Below are 24,346 nucleotides of genomic sequence, written 5' to 3' on the forward strand. Positions count from 1 at the left end.
TCAAATGATAAATGAATCGCCTCCAGGGTGCACTCGAAACCCTTCCTTCCTTCCTGGTTCTGTGCCTCTCTCTCTCTCCCCCCCTCTCTGTCCCTCATTTGAATGTCATCATTAGTGGCGCCGCGCGTCCTGGGACCGCCGAGTGGTCAGGGGGTTGCCGAGCGCTACACTGATCCGATTTCGATTGTAACTCCGATTGCCCGGACCCGACGCGACGACGCGATCATTAATTACTTTATTACGGAAATCAAAATGTCAGTCCGCCTTTCAGTCTGGCTCTCAAAATGTTGTCTGTGTCTGTTTCCGCTCTGTATCCGTGTTTACATAATGTGGAAAATTAATGATGAATTTGTTGGCTAACTGACGCAATCCGAGTCGGAATCGCAATCGGAGTCGCTGACGCGTTGAAAAGTTCAAAAATGATAAATGGTTTCGATTACACGCCGGTAAAGGCAGTTTTTTTTAATTCTTTTCGAATGGGGGGGTTGTAAAGAACGAACGGAGCGGGAGTTCACACCCTTCGAGGTGGGAATATAGAAAATTACACACTTTTTTTTTGGAATTAAGAAATAATAATACCATGGTAAAATCATTTAAGGGCTAGCATAAATGGCAGATGGGGGGTATTTTTGGTAATTTTAGAACTACTGGAATTTTTTTATTATTTTTAGTGAATATTTAGAATTATTTTTTGCACCGGATAAAAAAAATATTACAATCCTAATTATAAAAAAAAAAATTAAAAATTAACATATAAAGAAATCAATATAAAAAAGAAATTAATATAAAATAGAAATTAAAATAAAAAAAAAAATTAATATAAAAGGAAGACAGGAGGTTATATTTTTAGTGAAGGTTCAGAATTATTTTTTGCCCAGTATTTTCTTTGTAAAAATTTTTATAACTGAATTTTTTCCTGGTCCATTGTAGAAATTGTTATAAAAGTAAAAGTACACCAAAAAATTATGCTTTTTTTCTTGCCTGTGATCATTTATTTTTAAATGCCTAAGATACTAATAAAAAAAATTTAATATAAGACAATATTAATGAAAAATAAAAATTAATTAAAATAAAATAAAAAGAATTAAAAAATAAAACAAATAATAAAATTAATAAACAAAAAAAAGTTATTTTTACTAAAAAGATTATTGTAAATAGACTCTTTCACGTTTATAAAACGGTACCCTGAAAAATATTTTAATTTTCTAAATTTATAACTCTTTTCATGTGAGAACTTCTTAATCTCTTCAGGAAAACACCACTGGATGGCATTATAGTTCTTCAAATACAACCATTTCCCTTGCCAGGAATTATGTGGGCCTAGGAAAATGTGTCGAGAAGACCTCTAGAATGGCGCAACTTTTACCACTTTCCCCTGCCTTTATCGAGGGATCTATCCCAAATGGAAACCTGCCTGGAAACCTGATTGCTCGAATCGGCCGGTAAACAGGTTCACTCGGCCATAAAGATTTACTAAATTTGGGTTCTCTCGCATAGGGATCGGATCGCCTTCTGTTTCATCTTAATTTGCATAAGCGCCGCGCACAAATCCGCGCTCCACATTCAACACGCTACCCAAGGCGAGAGTCCGCCAGAGGATGGGCCTGGGATTGGGACTGCGACTGGGATTGGAGCCATATCGCAGGCCATGTCGGTGGGGACATTCAATGTGCAGGCATAACAAATGAATTATTGACGTTTTTAAGCAATATTCGCCAATATCCAACCGACTGGGACCGTGGACAGGGGACTGGGGACCCCAAGAGATATGAAAATCGTCAACGTGGGCTTTCATTTGCTTAATTTAATTTGGTCTTTTTGTATTTTGTCGCATCTCTCATTTGTTTTAACGAGGATGCGACCCAGACGGGCCCAGAGTCTGGGCTCTGCTCGTCTTTCATTTTCGTGACTGGACCCGCGACCGGGGCTCAGGTAGGCCCCGCTCTTGGCCCCGCTCTTGGCCCCGCTCTGGGCCGTATGTAAATCCCAGCTCGTTTGCTGCTCGAGAGTTTGGGCTCATTAATGAATTTAAATGGTCTCCTTAATAATATTTAACGGCTTCTTTGCCTCGCTTTATGATGACAATATTTTTCCAAGACCCCATGTCCCTTGCCCCATCCCCTCGCCCTTCCCCTCCCCCCTGGCAGAAAGACCCTCATATGGGGCTTCTCTTACTTAATGGCCCTGCATCGACCGCTGACAGTTGACATGTTCTTTCAGGGGCCCCGGAGATCGAGTGCAACATAAAAACTTTCAGCTTATGGGGATATTAATAATTCCCTTTCATAATCCTGGTTCTGGTTCTGCCTTTGGCTCTCGGTTCGGGTCAATCTGTTGGCCAATTTATCTCATAAATTCCATTTGATGTATGTATATCAGTGCCATCTATACTATCTTATGGCCATCCCCTGTTCAATCCAGTTCTACAAATCGATTTTTGATTGAGTTCATTAGAGGCCAACACGAAATGCCGCAACAGGAGCCGAAAGCCTGGGCTATCCTTGGGTTAGAGCCGTGGGAGGGGCAGGGGGAGGGGGAGAGTATATTATCGCCATGTGGCATCGCACACATACGGTAATGCCTCCCAGGAGCATTGACTCCGCCCTCGGTCGAGCACTTGGCCAAATCATTTTTGTTATTAGCGAAAATCGCGTCGAGTGATTTACTTTTACTTTTGTCTTACTCCAGCGGCCACCAGCGAGCATTGGCTTTGATTTCTGCAGGGGGGAGGATGGGGTGGAGGAGGTGATTGGTTCGGGCAGATGGAAACGTTATCATCGGTCGTTCAGGCGTTCGGGCATCGCTTCACAAAGTGGCAAGTCTTTGCCCAAATCCTAATTGGATTTATGTGTAGAAATGGATTATAGCTTATGTTTTCCAACTCGCCTTTCTTGCTCGCCTTTTTCCTCCTCTAATTGCAGTGCAGGCCCCCCCTCAGTGCTAGCCGGAGAGGCCGTCCAATGAAATGGATAGATATTAAGATAGTTGGCATTAAAGTTGGTTCTTTAGAGGAAAGTTTATGAATTTACTGGCTTTGATGCGTTCTGTGGGCCTCAAGGAGTTCCTAGCCAGCTTCAGGACTAGAAGAAAAGCTTTGGGTGCCATCGTTGGTCCATATTTGACTAATATATGCGTGAGCCACCGAAGCGCGTGAGCCGGGGGTTGGCGCAAAAGTGCGACTACTTCTTTAAGCCTTCGCTGTAGCTCCATGGAGAGCTATCCGAATCAATAATCTTCTGCCTACTCCATGGGATGAAAGATACTCCATGTTTATACCGTTAATATAGATATGGCGGTGAGATGTCTAGGCTATCTCTTGATGATCAGCATGATTTCCATAATATAACCAAAACAAAACCCAAATGAAACGAAACTAATAAGCCGGTTGTGATATTTATGACATGATATCATCTAGGGCCTCCTCGAGGTCTCCTCCAGGTCTGTGCTGGGACCCGAACCGAGACCAAATGTCTGCCAGAGCATCGTTACGAAATATTGGCCATTAAGCACAAGAACGAACCCGAAGAACCACCACCAGAGAGCCAGAGAGCCAGAGCGTGGAAGAGAGTGAAAGAGTTATGCCTTGAATGAAATGAGTATATAAATATTTTATCAGTGGCCAGAAATCAGATATCTGTTTGATTCATAGAGCTAATTTATGGCTTCCTTTTGTCTCTGCCCGGGCCAGACCCACAGACACCAATGCGGCTCATTATGAGGCGAACCAAAAATCAATAAAAATATATCGTACACAGAAATTTGACTGCCGTTGGAGTGGGGGGGGGAATGGCATTCCTCACGGACCGCTCCATAAATAAGAAGAACCCAAAATATTTGTTTCTGATTTCTATTAACGAGTTAGTTAGAAATCCATACAAGACTCGCTCTGGCAGGGGAGATCTTTCACCAGATGATCCTGGGATCGGTGAAAGTCGTGGCTAGGGATGGCCTTTTCTTTACTATTTTTGGGGCATCTAGTACTCTTTCTATATTCCTTGTTTTCCCTGCCATATCCCTCTCTAGGGTGTATTCAAATTAGCTCCAAATGTTGTCTACTTTAAGCCGGCAGGCAGCCATCTTTCTGTGGGGCTGAGGCTGAGGCTGGGGCTCCTGGCGAATGCAAAACGGAGCGCATCTCATTGATTTGTAATTCTCGGGCGCAGCATAAATTTTACATGTGAAATCTGATAGCCGTCGGCCTGGACCCAGTCCCAGTTCCAGTTCCAGTCCCATCCCCATCGCTATTCTGCGACAATCATTTGCACCTCGCCACAAATCTTATTTTATTCAAAGTGCCCTGTGCGTAGGTCGACTCCGCATTTGCATATGCCGGCGTTGCAGACTCCAGCCAGGGTCTGGACCTGGACCTGGGACCTGGCCACATTTATGAATCAACGCCAGGCGCGCCATTTCATTCAATAAAACACGAGGAGGAGTCCCCCTTGCCCCTTGGGTTCTCTTTTTTGAGCAATGTTCAATGCACGACAGCGACAAGGAGTTGTCTCTAACCTGCGGAACATAAATATTTCGACACTTTTGCCTGCGCGACAAACATGGGCCACAGAAGTGGCATAAAAATATGGCAGATCCAGCCGCTCAGGAGACCCCAGAGGTGCAGGCTCTGCTGGCCATTCAGAGGTCCAGGCAGATGCGAATTTGTCGCCGGAATATGATCATAATTCATGCAACAAATAAATGTACAACTTGGCATTCAACCGATGGTCGATGGTCGATGGTCGCCGGAGCCAGGGCTCGACCCACGCGCGAATAAACCCAAACCGGATGCAGCACAGATTTAGCCACAATTTGTTGGCCCAAAGCGAGGCAGGGCTGGATTTGATTTGCCAGCAAAACAAGACAGAAATTTGCATGCAATCAGGGAGGGGAAAATGGCTGAGAGGATTGAATTTCCTACTTTTTCGGTAAGGAATAGATGCCATAACTGTCCAAGATCCAACATCGTTTGGAGAGGAATAAATTATAATAAAAAACCCCAGAACATGCAGCCATTCAAAGCATATTTAAGACCCTCCACTCTGACTAAATCCAATTTATTTTTGACAAGCCTTTTTTGACCCTTTCCCTGTCACAACACAACCCATCGAGAGGCCCAATCTTTAGCCAGTAGCCGGCTGCAAGGCCTCCTCCGACGACAGGCGCAGCGAATGTAATAAGCGATTAAAACATCTTTAAGCGGGCGATTATCGCAGCGGGCGGCGGTCTCCCGCTGGGGTGGAGTCTGCCCCCGAGATGGGGCGAACACGTTACACACGTTCCTCCTGGTCGGCTCCTGGTCGACTCCGTTTCTGGTAGCACTCTCGACGCTTCTGGCGCTTCTGGGCATTTACACCTTTTGGCCCTCCGCCGGCCCCCCGGGGGGTCCCAGACACCCGATAATTTCATAATTCACTCGGTGCCCGGGTGTACGGGTCCCGGGCGTTTATAAATCTCTTTAATATTATTTTGATAGGGCGCCTAATTGCTGTAAATATTATTTCTGCGGCCGCCTAATGCTCCCATCGGCTGATTGTTTATTGTTTTGTAGTTGTTTTCCATTTGTTGTTTATTTGAAAAGCAATTCGAATTATTATGAGCAGCATATTTATTGCTCGATGAGGTGTTGTTGCCCCGAATCGGGAATTAATGGGCCCCCGGAAAGGGGAAGAAAGGAGGAGCAGGGGGGGATTAAACAATAAGCAGGTCCCAAGATCCAAACAGAAACAGATTCGAAAAAAGCATTCAGCCGTGTCGGAGGCAGAGGCAGAGGCAGAGCTAAGTGGAGTCCCACCAGATGCAGATCTACCGCTCATTACACTGGCCAACAAGGCTGAGGCTTAAGGCATCAACTGTCTCCCTCTATATGGCCCAAAGGCCCACCATTTGGGCTACCAACAGCCTTCCAGAGCATGCCTTTACATACCAAAAAACACCCAACTTTAAACACCTTTCTGGCCCAAGTTATTTCCTTTAAATTCTCCTGCTTTTTTTTTGTTGTCTAGTGCCCTCAAAACCCTGCACAGATTGCAGGTGCCAGTGCCTCAAATTATTGGCTGTTTCCTCTTTGGCTTCGCACAAAACTGTGTGATCTTTCGTTCCCATAATTTAAATGTCAAGTTTTGTCTATATTAAAAATTCAACTGTGGCTCCCCCCCACCCCCACAACCGAAACCAGGCCGAAGCCGACTGTCTGTCCCAGACTTGTCTTAGACCAGATCCTGGCCTGAGTAGAAGATTGGACTCATTCCATTTGACAGGAATATTTTCGCTGAATTATCGTAAATATATGAACAGGCCTCTGCAGATCCAAGAGCTGGGTGTATAATTTAGAGCGTATGAGAGGTGGCAGAGCTTCAATACACGTATATCCAAAAGTCTTTGAAAACTCCACCAAATCTAAGAGAATTCCCATATTCCAAGGCCCCAAGCTCATAAGTACTTCTATTTCCTCAGTCTGACAACATTATTACGTCTATTTTCGGTTCCCTCTAACAATGGAGACCCTCTGGGCAGAGTCTCTTGGAAATTGCACAACAACTGAAGGCCCTCCATCTGCAGGCCCTGTCAGGGCCGAAACGACGACGAGTACAAGTCGGTTATTAGTGATATTCGCGAGTGGAGTTTGGAGCCATTGTAATTTTCGTGTTTCTGTAACTGCTCCGTGAGGGGTTGGGGGGGGCAGGGAGGGGGATACCGAGTTGGACACGAAATGTGCGCGATGATAATGACAAATCAAACGATGACACACAAAACGACGATCGTGTTGGAAAATTGTCGGTGATCCGGGGCCAGAGCTGAGCAGATGATTGGCCAGTCGGTTGGGACTGAGACTCAGACTCAGGCGAGTCATGACGTTGGCGTTGGCGTTGATGATCCGAGAGGGGGAGCACACAGTGCACACATTTCCTACAAGGAAGTGCAACATTTCCGCTGCTGCTCCTCCGCGCGCTATCAGTTGTTTGATGGCTGGCCAAATAATTATTTATAATTTATATACAGAAATCCCCAGGAAGGCCCTTGGCATTCCTGTGAAAGGGCTCGGTCCAGCTGTGGCGTGGCATTCCGCCAACCGGGGACCATGGGAACCATATTCATATCGCGCCTCATCTACAACACAAGAAAACATTCCATTTTGCAGGGCCCCAAGGATGCGAGGGACTCTGGCATTGGCCGGGTCCTCACGCTTAACGATATTCAAAATTCATTACAATTGATATTGTTCGGATGCATAAATACAAACAAATGGGCATGCCAGTCCGCCAGGTCCTACATGCGGTTCTCCATGCAGTCCCGATCCCAGTCCCCGTCTGGCTCCACTCCTATCAGCGATGAAGCATCTGCGGACTCTGCAAGAAATAACAATCTTACTAATTGGCCGATTTTAGCATAAACAAATGTATTTTAGCTCTAACTAAACCAGAGCCACAGCCACAGACCAGGCAGTGGCCATTCCAGGCGGGGGAGAATCGTTTTGTACTCCTTCGAGAGCGATGCTTTGCATACGGGAGTGGATGTGGATCGAGGTCTGTGTCCCAGGCTGCAGCAGATTATGGAGGGAGGAGGGGGCAGGCCTGGCTCGGTCTGGGCTCCTCGTGGGATCATCGCATTAGAAACGACCCAAGCCAAGGCCAGAGATGGCATTGTCTTTGGGTTTGCAGCCAAAAACTAGAGCCACGTTATGAGAAAGGTAAGCTTCCGAGAAAACTGCAGACAGAATCATAAAAGTGGAGTCCATCTAACAGATTTCTCAATACTTCCAGGCGCTTACTCATGCTCAGACACTCTGTGTCGCCTCCTGGCGGAGGAGAGCGAGATGTAACGGCCGGTGTTGGTGTGAGAGAGAGCGAGAGGGTCGTATGGTGATAAAATACACCCCCTACTTATTCACTATCAAAAGTCCCACTCATTCAATGACTCCCTTCCCTTTTCCAAAGCCCTTTCATAGGTCCATGAATTGAAATTGTTGCACTTTCGATGGCCTCAGATGGAGTAGTCGATTCCCTCCATCCTACGGCACAGAGAGACAGATATCTACTTGGCTATGGGCCAGGCCATGGAATCAATGCTTAAAAAGTCCATTGAAAGGCGCCGCCAATGGAGGCCATACGCGTAATCGGAATCAATTCGAGTGGAGTCCAAGGCTTAAATAAATTCGTCATTATAAATCATGAGTTGGAGCCACTGCAGTCGGTTTAATTAATCACCGCTGGGTGCACAAAAAGCACCAAAGCACTGCACTGCACTGCCAATGCAACTGCAACTGGAAGCCGCAACGCTCAGCTGGAGATTTTTGAAAAAGATGATATTTATGGCAACTTTGACAGAGAGAGAGAGAGAGTGGGCTCCAAGCCGAGCCAAAAGATAGACTCGTTCTCATTGAATCTGTCTCCCACCGGCTCTGTCTGGGACTGAGTGCCGCACGCGCACCGACCACCACCGGCGGCGATCGGAGGCAGGTCCGGCATCGATCCGGCATCGATCTCGCTCTCGATTCCGCATGTGGACATCGACGACAACGACGACATCGACATCGACGCGGGCGACAGTTTTTAATCGTGGCAATAATCATAACTGTGATTTGTATGACTCTGTTGAGGCCGTTGCCGCTGCCGCTGCCCATATCGGCCATTCGGTGGTGAATTATTAAAGCCGCCGCACAATTTATGCGACGCGTTGCGACGCTTTCGGCAGCCGTTTGAAGCGCTGGAGCAGTCATAACGCCAGGCCCCCCCCCCCAATATCCCCCCACCAAGACCCTTGCCCCACTGTGAGTGATGTGGTTGCGGTGATTTGTGCTGCCCAGCGGTGGTGCAGTGGTGCAGTGGTGCAGCTCCTAGTTGGTGGCTCACCAAATGAGGAGCGGCCTCCTTTTTTCTGCCCCACGGAATACGTAATTCTTGGCTTGGCGGCCCCACAAGTTGCGGGCCGGCATTTACATTCCGTATAAATATTTATGAGAGCAAATAGAGAAGAGATCATTATGATTGAAGAACAGCGATCAAAGATCCAAGTGATCAGTGAGTAGTGATCAGAGAGCAGTGATCAGTGCTAATGAATCGATTAAATTGATTTGGATTGGACTTGAATAGGGATCTAAGAGGTTTTATTGTGGTCCAATCTTCCAATGGGACATCAGGGGAAGAGGGCAAGAGAAAGAGAGAGAGAGATAGCTCATATCTGCGTGAGCAATCGAAGCGCGTGAGCCTGGGGTTGGCGAATCTGATCTTTTTCTGGTTACCACCTCCTGAAACCCTCATCTAAAGGCGATCCCCACACACACCGACCACTTCAATGATTACCTCCATGGAAAACCCTTCTCCACCGACAGTTATGGCGGGTTTTTGTCCTCCGTTGAACCCCTGCCGGAACTGGCCCCCAGCCCCCAAATCTGAGGTTATTAAGTGCCTGATGCGTAACTGCCACAATCCGGGGGGTAGCCGTGGTGCAGCCGTGGGGCAACCGTGGAGCAACCGTGGGGTTCTGCGGGGCATAGGAAGTCTGTCATATTGAGTGCGCACGAACAAAGAGCCCTGGCTGGAGTTTGTTGCCGCCTAAGCAACAAATTGCACTCCACCACCGCACACCCCCCCTCACACCCCCGCACACCCACTCACGATGTGGGGCTAAACTTGAACTGACATTTTACAGAAAGCAGAATTATATACGAGTATTGGTGAGAGCCGCTGAGCAGAGAGGCCCCCGAAAAAAGAAAAAAAGAGTTAATTTGCATAATTACGTTGGTGGTGGGGGGGGACCAGGTACGGGGCTGGGTCGTGGTGGGGGAGGGGGCATGGGTGGGCACGAAACGAAACCAAATGCGGCACGAACAACGGCGAAAACGGCGAAACAACAAAAATGAAGTCGCTTTATCATTTTTAGCCGGCGGCGGCGCTGTTTGCCCAAAGTGTGGAAAATAAATGTATGAAAATTTGCATACGAATTTCGAATTTCAAATGGCCGTCCCTCTCGCTCTTCCACCGCTGCAATGGAGGTGGAGGTGGCAGGCCCGTTAGGCAACTCCCACACTCTCTCTCTCGCTGTCTCTGTCGCTGCCTCTCACTCACTCTTCAGGGCCACTTGGAGCTCCACTTCCACTTCCACACGCCATACGCCTGGCCAGGGCTTGTCCACTTGAGGCAGCAGGATGGCCGGGTCACGCCCACCGCCATTGACGTCACTTGACTGCAGTTTTACATATCTGATGGATATATAGGACATATTTATATACATAAATATTTACAGTGCGTTACAGAACTTTAGGGCCCGTCAAAGAATGAAATTTTGCTATCGATAACTGATTTTTGCATTGTTCGATAATTATCGATAATGGAAATAGTCTTTAAATGATATATTTTTGGTTCTACTTTATTTGGGAATACACAGAATGGCGAAAGGGAGTTAATTTGGTGAGGAAAAGTAGTACCCAAAAATAAATCACTTGAAGATTATTTATTCCTGACTAAATTGATTCCAATCCTTCTTTATTGAAATGCAAATTTGGACCATAATTCAGCCACCGATTGTTTTTAATAGTCATAGAGGATCACCTATCAAAAAACTAAAAATAAGAGGTTAAAAAGTATCTAAAATTATAGTTTTATAGACAATTTATATTCCCCTTTTGATAGGTCTTTTAGACCATCTTTAAGGGTAGTCTTAGAGTCCTAATAGCCCCAGAGGATCATCTATCAAAAAGGTGAAACTAATAGGCTCAATATCAGAGTTTAGGGAGTATTTATTCTTCCCCATCTTTAAGCGTAGTCTTTTAATAGTCCTAGAGGATTATCTATTAAAAAGGTGTATCTAAAAAGCTCCAAATACGATGTTAAAGAGTTTTTATTCCCTCCCCCTTTGATAAGGGTATTTTTTTAATATTCCTAGAGGATCTTCGACCAAAAAGGTTTGTCTAAAAAGCTCAAAATACGAGGTTGCAGAATATTTATTCCCTTCTTTGCTAAACCCTTTACTGAATCTTTAAGCGCTTTAAATAAAGTAGGTATATATTTGTTAAATTATTTATTATTATTATTTCCAAGCCTCAAACGTCTGAGTCTTACTCTCTTTTAATTATAGTAATTATTAATGCCATCTGTTTAGAGAAATCTGTTGTTGCAAAAAGCATATTTGTCGTCTGATTGCAGTTATTGATGGGTTGCCATTATGGAACTCGGGTGATTAGACCTAATTGAGTTCAGTGACTAATTGAGATGCAACTGTCAACGGATTTAGTCGCAAATATTCATTGAAAAGCAGGAAAAAAGCAAACAAGCCCAAGGGCTACACTTATGACACGCACTGTAGGTGTATTATTATTTATTATCACTCATTGAGATGAATATTTGTTGTGGCCGTCGCTGCCGCTGCCTGCCGCTGGCGCTGGATTATTGCGGTCTTTGTTGATTTAATTAATTAAATCGCAGTTGTTTTTTTAATTGATTGACAGATTAAAAACAAAACCAATTAACAATTTTAATACAAACGACGACCGCATAATATGCCGTAATAAAGCACCAGCTGACGGTCGGCCAGGAGTGCTGGACTGCTCGGCAGTGAGTGTGATTTACAAACGAATGTGAGTACACCCACAAACACTCATGGCTCTGTCATAATCCGTTGTTCGCATTAACAGCGATTTTAATTAATGGATTCACTCAAGGACGAGGCGGAGGAAGGGGCAACCCGCCTCCCACAATGGCCAAACCGAATACTAATTAAAAGAGCCAGAGCCAAACCATAAAGAGATTTGTATGGCAAGTATTTGAGCTTTAAAAGATTGAATCTATTTCACTTCTTAGCTGTTCGCCTGGAAATTGGCCATAAATATATATGCCCCGAATCCTAATTGAAAGCGATAAATTCCCCGAATGGCATGGGAAACAGACGACATCAATTCGAATATTGATTTTAACATACAAATAACTACATTTAATTAATAAAAACAAACAAAAGAGTTGGCTGGGAGATCGATTCGGATTTGAATAAACGTCTTCCCACGACTGTGACAATCTCTGGGCGTCTGTGAAACCGAATTCGCACGCAATAATTTCCAGCTGATTCGCTCATTGCGTATTCATAATTTCTAGTTCGAAACGATCGCCAGGTGAGTCATGGAACTGGTTCGACGGCCAGCAAAATGTCAAGCGTGCCGATAATTCAGATCTATCCCAGCACCGGGCCTGGCATATGCAAAGCAGTGCAAAGCAGCACAGCAGCAGCAGCAGCAAGCAGTACAGCTCTGGAGACGGAGCAACGAAGATGTCAATAAATCTGCCGCTTTGGCCTTGTTTTGCATTTCCGCTAACAGAGACCAAAAACGCAGTCATGCCCCATCTCCATCCTCTGTGGATCCACACGCAAGTGGAGAGCAGAACAGAGCACAGAGCACAAAAAACAGGTAAAAGCAAGCTGAATTCAGAGACTGGAGTTGCTGGGGATACTGGGGATACAGTAGCCCCACGTCAAAACGAGGTGATTTAGAATTGTCGAATTTTATTTAAATTGGATGCAAACATGCGAAATTTATTGTAGAAAATCAATAAATAAGAAAATCACAAAAACCCAAAGAAACTTGATCGGAGGAACAGAACCCAAAACAGGGCTGGAACGATCCACTGGAACGATCCACTGGAACGCCTGAATCGCATATGCGTATTCCCAGGCACGAACCCTGCTCTTCATTATTTTATTCCTTACGTTTTTCTCTTACATTTTATTTTTATATCGATTTTATTTTATTGAAGCCTTCTGCGGTTCATTAAAATTTCGTTTTCGGCTAATAAATATTGAGATCGGTCATGGGTATTCAAAGAGTTTTGTACGAATACACTTACGAGTGCGGCAGAGGGGGACGACGTTTCAGCTTTGCTTGGCACCTCCGAAGAGTATTCTTTGGTCCTCATTAAGAGGGAGTCTTAATGCGGTTTGTGTTTTGTGTTTTGGCTGGTGGCGGAGCAAAGGACATACGACATACTCAAAATCGATGGCTGCGATAGGAGGAACCAGTCCGAGTCCAAGACTGCTCCTTGGACCTGGATCTGGACCTGGCTCTGGACCTGGACCGTTCCGTTCGTGCCTTGTATCTGATTGTCGCTCTCTCTCTCTCTCGGGGTCCCGTGTTTAATTAACTCGAATTAGAATTTCAGAATGTACCCACGAATATTTACGCGGAAAATGTAAATTAGCTGAAATTTCTGTTGGTGTCGGACAAAAAAAAAAAACAAGACAAAACAAGGCAAAAATATACCTTTTTGGAATGTATATATTTCAATATTTGTTCCCCTCCTTAGAGAGGGAAATTGACATTCCCCAAGACGTCCCATCTGCCATTTGAATCGTTGATGGACTGCGGAATTTGCCTGGCCTACGATAGGCCCCACACCACAGGCCCCACGCTCCATCGCGGGCTGGACAATGGCCTGGCCATGGACTTGGGACGATATGGTGGCGATATTCGCGGGAATAACTCATGCAGATTAGCAGGCGGTGGCCGGCAAGTGGCCGGCGCTTGAAAGGCGGCCAAATTAAGTGGAGAAAAATATAATTGATAAACACGAGCGAGTTCTAATTCTGGCGCTTTATCACAGCCTTGCGGCGGAGCCATTAATTAGGGGCTTGATTTATGAATTCGCAGATTCCGATAGGACGTCGGGGGCTAGACCAGAGCTAGGCGAGCGAGTGCTCCTCCCCGATCTTGGCTTTCATTCCTTCCAGTGCAGGCAGCGATTTATCTCCATAGAGTCGGGCAGGAGGAGGAGGGTAGTCGGTGGCGTGGATGAAAGCACCTGCCTGCCTGGAGTTGAACTCCTGCCATAAATCAGCTGTTGCTAAACGGCTTAAACGCCAGTAGCCATGTTCGATGTTCGAGTGTCCTGCAATGCGGAACAAGCGCGAGAACAGCCACTGCCAAATGGCAAATGCTCGCATCGATAGGGATCGCCGCCCGCAGCCTCTAGGCGGCAGCGGAAGTGGCACAGGACCTGGTCGATGGTTGCGCCACAGGCTCAAATTAATTAAGTGCATGTTTGCGCATATCTCATGGGCCCTAAGAAGTCCTCGCAAGAAGTGCAGGTCGCTGCGTTATCCCTTGGAATTAATTGGCACGCCGCGGCCTTCGAGGGTCCTTCCAATGACAACTCGATAAGCGCACATCAACGCACATTGCGCAGTCGTAACCGAGACCGAGACGGAGACGGAGGCCCATCTGCAACCCCAAACACACACACAAAGACACAGGATCCTTCGATATCAAGCACCTGTTCCGCATTGCTCGTGGGCGAGAGAGGCCTGTGCCGCCTGCTGTTTACATTTTTTGGGCACACATATTTTATAAGAACACAATACGAGTTTGCATCGTCTGCATAAGCGACAAGTCAACTGTTATCAGAGTTTTATGGTTTGTTTGTCATTTTAACACCTTTTAAGGCGCGCACATTAATTAGAAGCGCAACGAACCCGCGCGACAGTGCCCTGCGACGGCAGGCCTCCTGCTGTGACCGGCCGCACCGCCAGGGGGCAGGAGAATGGCAACGGGAATGTTCCACATGCCCCCAACAAAAGATAAGCCTTGTTTGAGAAAGATATTGTCTGAGAGCCGCTCTATTTTTTGGGTAGCTGCAGGGGCGGAAGGGGTATCTGTGGCAGGGGTTGGGAATATTAATGGTTATATTTGGGACATTTTGGGCCGATGGCTGGCTTGACTTCTGGCCTAAAATATTAACAATACTCGGAAGTGGAGGATGCTAAATAGGAGCTAGTTTTTTTGGAAATAAAACCATAAATATTTAATAAGACTTTGAAGACTTTCGCGCAAAAGATGCACGAATTCTTGATCCTCAAGAAAAGCAGAGATTGGTCTAGATATATCCCCCTGACCATAGGCATATCCGACTGTCTGTCAGTCTGCAATTATATTTCGAAATCACACACATCCATGAAGTACTTTGAATAGTACCTTGAGCTCAGAAAAATTGAGGTAATTCTGAAACAAGAATACCTACAATAGGTGCCATTTTTCAAGCTCTATAAATATATTTCTAGTTTATTTCTACAAATAATGGACAAAAGGGTCTCTTCAACGACCTTTGGATACCACAAATCGATGTCCTAGATCAGTGTGTCCTAAATTTGTCGAAAGAATTTAAGACCGTTGATTCGAAGGCTACGATATTGGACGCCGATTTGGAGAAGGTCAAGATTCAAGAGAGAAGGTCACCGAAGATATACACCCATACACCACCCACCAAAATGACAACCAGAAGATCTGGAATTTCATCCAAAATAAAACTTAAATTTTGTGCTTTAAAACTCTTAATTTTCCTTCAACAAATTGTGTTTATTGAACAATTTGCTTGCTGGCCATCATTTAAAATAATGTATTTTAATGCTATAAAAACTATAAGTATTCAGAGTACTTTCACGCTCCGTAGAAGAGATCTTTTCAAATTCTTTCACTTGGAAACTCCCCACTCTACAGTGATCTATTTCTATTTAAAGATTCCAAAGGGTAAACGCTCTTATCGGCTTTGAAATCTACCAGAAATTATTCCATTTTCGCAAGCCTGAAACCGATCCAGAAACCGATCCGCGATGGGCCCTGGGCGATGGGCGATGGGCGGGCGACGGCGGGGCGGAGCGGAGCTGATTAACGTGCAGGTCGTGATCGGGCAAAGGCGTTGCCATAATTTGTCAACACCCCAATATTTTACGAGCACTCATTGCGATATAATTGGGCCTCAACTGGCGTATGAGCGGGACTGTGTTTTTTATTCCGCTTCGGCTTCGGCTTTGTCTCTTCTGTGGGTTTCATTCATTTCGGATTTCGAGTTATTGCGCATCATAATGGCCGCCATATGTCGTCTGGCGGCGATTTACGGTTACGGTGCCCACTTTACGCTCTCCCCCCGCCGCCTCTGGAGACCCCTCCCAATCGCCGCCAATCTCTGTACCCGTTCCACCCACGTATCTTTGGGGCTGTGGAGCTGTGGAGCTGCGGCTGTGGCTTATGTTTTATGTATCAGAGCAAGCAGCTGAGTTATGTATAAATATATAGGCACCACCACCTCTATGGGTAGATCCAGATACGATCCAGATACGTACCTGTGGGCCATGGGGCCTTCGTGCCATCATATATATGGTTACACGCAGTCAGCGTCAGACCATTGTGTCAAATATAAATCAGATCATTTTTTTCTCCCAAAAAAAACAAACAAAAAGAGTCCCTGGCAAGCAGAGGCTTGAAATACCCTTTTCGACTTAAAAAAAAAAGGAAGGAAGCCACTGCAAATATTAGTTTATGTAAACCTAATTGTTAATAAAAAAATTAAATAAAAAAAATAATAAATAAAAAATAATAAAAAAAAAAAATTTAAATAAAAATAAATAAATAAAATATTATACAAATTAAAAAATAAATTTTAAAAACCTTTTCCGATTTATTGAATTTTTTCGAGTTTTGTTTTTATTATTTTTCGTTAGGGAAAAATATTTGTGGTAAAAGGTTTAACTTGTTTAAAAAAAAAACAGGAACTATATTTTGAGGAGTATTATTTTATTACAATTATTTTATTTTATTTATATAATTATTTTATTATTAATTAGGATTTTATGTTTGACTATAAAATAATATCAAAGTAATAAAATAATTACGACGATTAAAAATAATAAAAATAAATCGTGTCATCCAGGTCGAAGAAGTTGGATAAGGATATTATTTGATTCAATTATCTGTCCAGGTTTCTAGGGTAGAGGTCCTCTTAGATCAAATCTCAAATAGATCAAATTCTCAAAAATTCATTTAATATTCTCAGATTTGGCAGAATGATGTACACAATGATGATGCCACTCTCTAGGGACCTTCTGTAGATTCCACTTTGAGATTTGGCCAAATATTTGTGTAAGATTTGGACTCTCATAATTGTTCTAGAATATATCAACCCTCTCAAAGTCCTTCTACCCTCTTTAAGGGTATAGAAAACCACCAAAGTATTTTTGTTTTTACGAGCTTAAGAGAGGCAGAGCCAGAGCCAAAGCCAAAGCCAGAGGACGGGTACCCAAAAATTGGCATAAATTTTAAAAGGCAGGCAGGGTCGAGTTTTTTGAAAATTTTGACAAACATTTTGGTGCCCCGTAATCGTCGTCGTACACATCGTGTCCGTGTCTCTGTCTCTGTCTCTTTTGAAAGTGTTTTTGATTTTGTGAATTAAAATTCAATGCACATTAAAATGACAAAAACGAATCGAAACAACAACCCAACGAATCTGTATCAGTATCTGGGCCTCTGCCGTGTATCTGTATCTGTATCTGTATCCGAGTCCAAGTTGAGTACATTAAAAAGTCATGCCGTGGCTGGTCACCACTGAAATCCAATCAACAAAAAGTCGACAGCCCATCAAAATGTAGATCATTCGTCATTGAGGGTACAAAACCCCATAATTTCGATGGCAATAAATAAATTTAACACGCCACTGTATGCATAATGCGGCACAAAATTGTAGAGCTCAACATCGGGGGACCCAAAAGTGTGTGTGGCGGAAGCAAATGGTAACCATTTTGAGGCCCTTGCGGGTAGGGATATGCTAATCTATTGCTGAGCCATAGAAACCCCCTAAAACTTTGGAGAATACATGCATATCTGGTGCCTAGCCTTCGAAAAGCATATGTCCCTATGTCCATTGGATCCATCATTAGCTCCGCGATTTCCAAGGGAAGTTCTACCCTGGATATATCAGTTTTATTGTGAAAATTCTTGGCCATGTATCTGCATGTTTTTTTGGCCCATTCAACCATCTTGTGAGGACCAACTGCAGCCCGCTGTCTAGCCAATCTGAGATTTCTGTCGACCTGCCTCCGAGCTGGCAAATTGATTTCCCTTTAATTTCTCGCACGTTGTTGATTAATTTTCCCGCTCTCTGAAAAAGTGTGCGAAAGCCAAGCCTTTGTCCCACAAAGGGCATTCAGAATACGAAGAGCCTTTTCAGAAATGTATTGCCCGTGTCCAACCGGCAGACGCAGGACGTTGGCGGATCCTTTGAGCGACTGTCGGTGGTGGTGGAGGGAGGAGGAGCGGGCACTGGGCTGGCCCAATGCGCAGGAGCAGAATCAATGCTTTGGGCCCGTGGGATACGTAATCCGGATTGCGCCATTCAGAAAGTGTAAATGAAAAATCTGTTTTTGGAAGCATTTTGGCGTGAAAATGCAATATTGAATTCATTTTCATTTAAATTCAGCAACGCAAAAAGCAATTACACGACAGTCGGTCCTCGCTCCTCGCTCCAGCTCCATCTCCTGCTCCATCTCCGGCTCCATCTGCAGCGCCTTTGAGGCCATTGAAAGGGCCATGAAATAAAAATTGAAACAATTTTTTATGTAAAACAGGAGTCGGTCGTTGGCAGAGCTCAAAGGAGGAACTCGAAGGAGGGCTCGAAGGGGCATCGAAAATGTACCGAAATTAAATGTAAATATGGCTGAAAGGAAATCTCAGTCTCAGTCTCAGACGACATCGACGACTGACAACAACTCATAAATTTTGCCCACAAATCGCGCGGCGAGCGCACAAAATCTGTCACCTATCAAAAATGCCCTAAAAGGGCATAAGTCTGGGCTCCCCGTCTCCGACTCCGACTCCGATTCCGATTCCGACTCGAACTCCTTCCCAGATCTCTCCGCGGATCCGGTTAAAGCGGTCTGCGCGTGCGCAGCCTTCGCCTGACAATCGATGACAATCAATGTTTGCATTGCATTATTATTATTGGAATAAATGAATAAAGTATCATGGATCGCGGGCATGCAGTGACAATGGCTTCGACACATTCTGATGCTGATGCTGCCTCAATGCTGCCTCGGTGCTGCCTCCGTGCTGCCTGTACATATGTATGCCTCATCTCATGCCGCCGCCGGCTGCTGCTGCCCATCCGGGGGATTTATGTATGTCTCTCCCCAACAGCAGTTCAAGGGAATTGTCAGCGCTTCGCGCAGCAGTCAAAATCGCCATCAAAATCGAAATCGGTAACAAGATCAGCAGAAGCCAACAGAGCCAGAGCCAGAGCCGAGCCAGAGCCAGAGCCAGAGCCGAGTCCCCATCGATGTTGACATTCCGTGTTCCTTGTATCGCCTTGTCGGGCCCCGGTCCCCGGTCACCAGTCCCCGCTCCCCAGTCCCCACTCTGCAGAGTTTTGTCCCTGCCAAACAGTAATCATATTTTGCCCGCCGCGACTAGATCGACGCGACGATCCATTCGCAAGACCAGGAGGTGGGCACAGTGGAGCAAATTTCGAAAAAATATCAAACAAAATTAATAACAAAAAAAGATAAATAAATAATACAAAATAAATAAATAGTAAAAAGAAATAAATAAATAATAAAAAAAAAATAAATAATAAAAACAAAACAAGAATAATAAAAATAAAAAATAATGCAAAATAAATAAATAATAAGTAAATAATACCAAATAAAAAACTTTAACTTTTGTACTCCTAAAATTAAATGTATTAATTTAAAATTTCAATAGAATTTTTTTGAATTGTTATCTACACAAAAATGATTTTTACACAATTTGTACAATAATATATCACAGTGGAACAGAGTCTTATATTTCTAAAAACTAACATAAAAAATCCATAAAATTAAAAAAAAAACTCTTTATGCCTTTACTCCCAAAATTTAAAGTAATTAATTTAAAGTTTCAATAAAATTTTAATTTTTTTCAAAAAGGTTAGATACACAAAAATGATGCTGAAAAGTATTTAATATACTTCTTATAGTCCTATTTTTACAAAAATAAATCTCAACCCATGCGATCCTGCTGTACTCATGCGTCAACCCCCGGCTCACTCGCTTCACGACCTCTATACTTTGATATTCAACTAATAAAATATTGTTCTTCTTATTAAAAAGTATTTATTTTGTTAATTTATGTTTATTTATTTATTTTATTTTATTTTTATTTATTTTATTAAATTAATTTATTCCCTGAAAATCTTCTTGTATGGTTTTCTGTTCTATTATTTATTTGGTATGCCGTCCCACTGTTCCCCAGCCACAATTTAACACAATTTATATATGGATAAAACAGAAGACAACAAGAACAAGAAATGCATATGATTTTGAATCTTTTTCGCGCTGAATGCCAAGCAGGCGAGCAGCCGAGCAGCTGAGGATCGAAGGAGCAACAAGTCGATGGACAGACAGAGATTTCTATCATATTTTGCATAGAATGAAGAAACTCAAATTGAGGAAACTTTGACTCCACCAAATGCCCTCCGTTAGAGCCCGGCGACGATTGCATCTGGCGATGCCCGGGCGATGCCTGGGCGATGGTGGATCGCTGAGTGAACTATTTTAATATTTCAGCGTATCCCCCTGGCCGAATCTGTTGAAATTCAAATCGTTTTCGTTTCGTCTGTTTTAACAAACATCTCAGCTAATAATGGCCGCAAAGGCGAAGGCGAAGACAATGCGACGCCTGCGTGGATACGGATGCGGATTCGGATTCCACAGCTCCCCAGTGACGGGCGGCTTTTGTCTTGCCTCCAGATTGGGGCTGGGGCTGGGGCTGGTGCTGGGACTGTCGCGCATTGCCAGACAGCGTGTCTGTGGCTGCCTCATTTATGCAGCCAGCAGCCAGCAGCAGCAGCAGCCTCCTCCGACCACTCTCCAGTCCCGAGTCTCCTCTCGCTTTGGCTTTGGCTGTGGCTTTGTTGTTGAACAATTTCTTCGACACCTTTTTTGCCGCCGCTTGACGAGCAGTCCGGCCTGGGATCGGGGATCTGGGATCTGCATCTGTGTGAAAAATGGAAAGCCCTTTTTGGCAACAGATGATGAGGCGGCCTGGCCCGCTGGTGCCCTGGTGGGGTGGAGGCGGGGGGGGGACATCAAAACGGAATAATATTTATGATCATTGCGATATTTTTTCTGTTTTTATTTTGGGACCTCGAACTTTTGCTTTATGTGCCACGGAATGCGGAGCGGCCTGGACTGGACTGGACTGGAGGCCACTCTCCACTGGCATGCCCCTCTGTGGCACTGATTTACCGATATGTCATTGAGCGATTCAATGCGATTCACACGCATTCTCCAGCAAACGGACTGGATCGGATCGGATCGGGTCCAATCCTCCGCTGCACAGAATTGTCACCCTTGGATTTGAATGATTCTCGAAGCGACTCAAGCCGGGCATAAAGGCGGCACCAGATGATGCATAAATCTGCATGCTTATTGGATGGGTGTCACTAGCCTGTCGCAGTCGCAGTCGCCGTCGTAGCCGTAGCCTTCCCTTCCCAGAATTTGTTCTTGTATTTTGTATCTTTAACATTTCATGTTATGAGATATTCGGTTCAGGCACGTACATTCACCTTTTATTCGATTCGCAATATACAATATACATATGTTTTCCCACAAGGTTTGTATTTGTATTTGAGACGAATTTGAATCTAGTTTTTCATGGGTACTGCCAGGGAATTGGCTTGAAATCGGTGTACTATACCATGTATCTGCAGATTGGTGATGAAAATTGCCGCAGAGCTCTCTGCAGAGGTGGCATAAAGTCTGGGTTCATCTAATATTTGAACACAGCTTTATTAAGGCATTAAAAATGGATTGGAGTCGATCCCAAAGCCAAGCCAAGAGGGACCCATGCATATAGCCTTTATGGGGTTAACATTCCACCGATAACTGAGGGCATTTTCAGGGTATTAGCTCTCAAAAACCCTATTAAAAATAAATCAATGTTATGGATGGATATATCCAGAATTTAGGTGCCAAAATTTAGGGCCGATCGGGCATGGCTATTTTTTAAGGGAATTTTAAAGGCAAACCACAAATTCTTTTAAATAAAATGTAAAAAGTGGTACAAATTATGGTTTTTATTGCTTTTAAAACCATCCTCCTTCTCCGCACAATGAAAATTATTCCAGAAAAAGGTTCAAAGTAATCCATACCTTGCCCTCCACAGATTTCCTTGAGTTTTGGCCCTTTAGTAGCCCTTCTAGGACCTATTACCATGTAAAAAGCGAGTCCTCTTCAGTCCCAGTGAACAGTCCTCCCAGGTACTCGTATGAGTGTGCACTGGCGTGTCCTTTCTTCTGTTCCCATTCGTTCATTCGCTCAGCAATTGACTTTCTCGGCTGGAACTGTCACTTCCAGCGGCACACTCGTCCTCCGCCCGGGGGCCCACTCACTGGCTCAAGGCAGAGACAAACTTTTAAGCACGTCATGGGGTGCCATTAGGCAATATTCTGGAGAAGGAATCGCCCTCCTTTTTTTTTTGTTGTAAGCGAATGTCAAAAACAATAAAGGCGTCAGGCGATGGAGAGAGAGAGAGAGAGAGCCAAGTGGCACAAATTTTTATTGAAAATTTATAATTGAATGGAAAAACACACCTGAGGCCGCGCCCCCTCCACGGGCCGCCCAGAGCTGGCTTTGTAATTGAATTTGACATTCGACTGACGACTGTCGCGTGTTCCATTTGTGGGTGGGACCTGAGGGTGGGGCAACGTCGCGTCGTGTGGTGCGGCAGTGGGCGTGTGGCCTCCATATAGAGTCCAAGATCTGGCGAATATCTAATTGACAAATATCCGAAATGAAACGCAAAAGACAGGCAACAAAATTAACAAAGCGATGTGGGGGGTGGCTGGGGGATGGCTGGGGGATGGCTGGGTGATGGGTGGTTCATTCTGGGGGGTTCTGTGGGCTGTGTCTGGCCCTGAAGACAAGCAATAAGTAACAAAATAATTGAACAATTATGTCCAAATGTCCGACTGCCACTCATTATGATGGACAAAACACGGCGTCCGACTGACGGGCCTGCTCTCCATCGCAATGCTCATCCCTGGCCTGTCCCCGCCTAAGCCGAGCGTGGAATGACATTTATAATTACCTCGGGGTATTTGGGGAATAATTTGCTCATCTATCGCCAGTCCAGGGCCTGGCTAATGGCCCTGCCAGCGCACAAGAGAGGGAAGGGAGGAAAGAACTCCGGCCCAAGTGTCCAGATTTCCCCCTCTTCCGCAGCCGCAGAGGCCAACACCCGCGCTGACCGCCGACTCCGGCTTAATGAGCCGGATTCGTTGGCCCAGGGGCCACGGACCAACCAAAAAGAAGCCATCATCAGCAGCTTTTGTTCATCTTTTCTTTTCTCTTTTTTTTTGGGGGGGGGGAGGGGTTTTCTTTTCGGTTGCCTTGTGCGCGTTTTTCCTGTCCTGCCAACTGAAAAATGTTATTGGCCGCAATTTATATGAAAACTGTGCACACGTACCACATTAACCCCCTTGGAAGCTAGATTTCGGATGGTGGATACTGGCTGGTGGCCGGCAACAATAACTCGCCCTCCACCCACCAGCCCCACCCCCCCCCTGCCCGCCCTCGCAGTGAAAATGAGCAAATTTTCTAAATGAATAAACTTTGCCTGCAGAGGAATCCGAAGAGCAGGAAAAATAGAAGAAAAGAAAACACAGAAAAGGACAGCAAGGGGTCCAGGATTTCGACTATAAGATACCGTCCTTCAAGTGTGGGAAATAGAAGATGGAAGAGGCGGAAAATATACGAAGAGCTATCTAAATAAAAGAGGATCTCATAAAAGACAAGCTTTGGTTTTTTAAAAGTATCTAAAGGGGTTTTGTTTTGGGAAATCTATACATAAGAGACGTACCTTTAGCAGACCTTTAAAATGGTGATAGCCGTAGATTTTTCTATGGCCACTATATCCATCCCTGTCTCTCAGATCTCCAGGTACATCCCGATACCCATATTCCTTCATAGAAATCTGTAGTTTTCCCACCAATCCATAAGCCCCACATACCCCATCTACTGAGTGCAAAGACAAAGGAAAGGCCACCACCGCCCAGCCTCATCTGGGGACTCCATTTCGGACCCTGACTCGGCTCATTGTCAGCGACGTCTTCGTCCTGGGGCATCGGAGATAGAGAAATATTGCCACCCCGTCCTAGGGGGGGTTGGGGGCGCCTGCTACGTGGCAAAGTGGCAACGTGGCTAATTCTCATGAGCTCGCAAAAATTAAGAAATTAAAAAATTGCCCTGCCTGTCGCCTGCCGCCTGCCGCCTGCTGACGATGCGGAAAATTCGTTTGGCTGTTTTTGGCATTTTAAGAATTGGCTGGCAGCACTTGAATAATTGCATTCCTTCGATGGCATTACTCACCGGGAGGATTCAGGACGAGCATAGATTCAGAGAGGGTGATTACAGATGTGATTACATGTGTGTGTGTGTGGAATAGGATTCGTAGGAATCAAAGAGCATCTTTGAAAGGGTTGCAAGGTGGGAAAACACACAATTTTAGGGTTTGAAATACACTTTCAATACAAGCTTGTTCCAACGAGATTTAAATCTATGAATGAAA

General features: G+C 44.8%; 2 protein-coding genes across 2 annotated transcripts in view; both read right to left on the reverse strand.

Annotated features, from left to right (window-relative positions):
- LOC108161866 (homeotic protein spalt-major) overlaps window positions 1-24,346 on the reverse strand; it is a 90,704-nt gene that overhangs the window by 51,682 nt on the left and 14,676 nt on the right. The window lies entirely within an intron of this gene.
- LOC108161282 (protein argonaute-2-like) overlaps window positions 1-24,346 on the reverse strand; it is a 69,694-nt gene that overhangs the window by 25,033 nt on the left and 20,315 nt on the right. The window lies entirely within an intron of this gene.

The sequence above is a fragment of the Drosophila miranda genome, chromosome 4 (genome assembly GCF_003369915.1).
Source record: "Drosophila miranda strain MSH22 chromosome 4, D.miranda_PacBio2.1, whole genome shotgun sequence".
NCBI lineage: Eukaryota > Metazoa > Arthropoda > Insecta > Diptera > Drosophilidae > Drosophila > Drosophila miranda.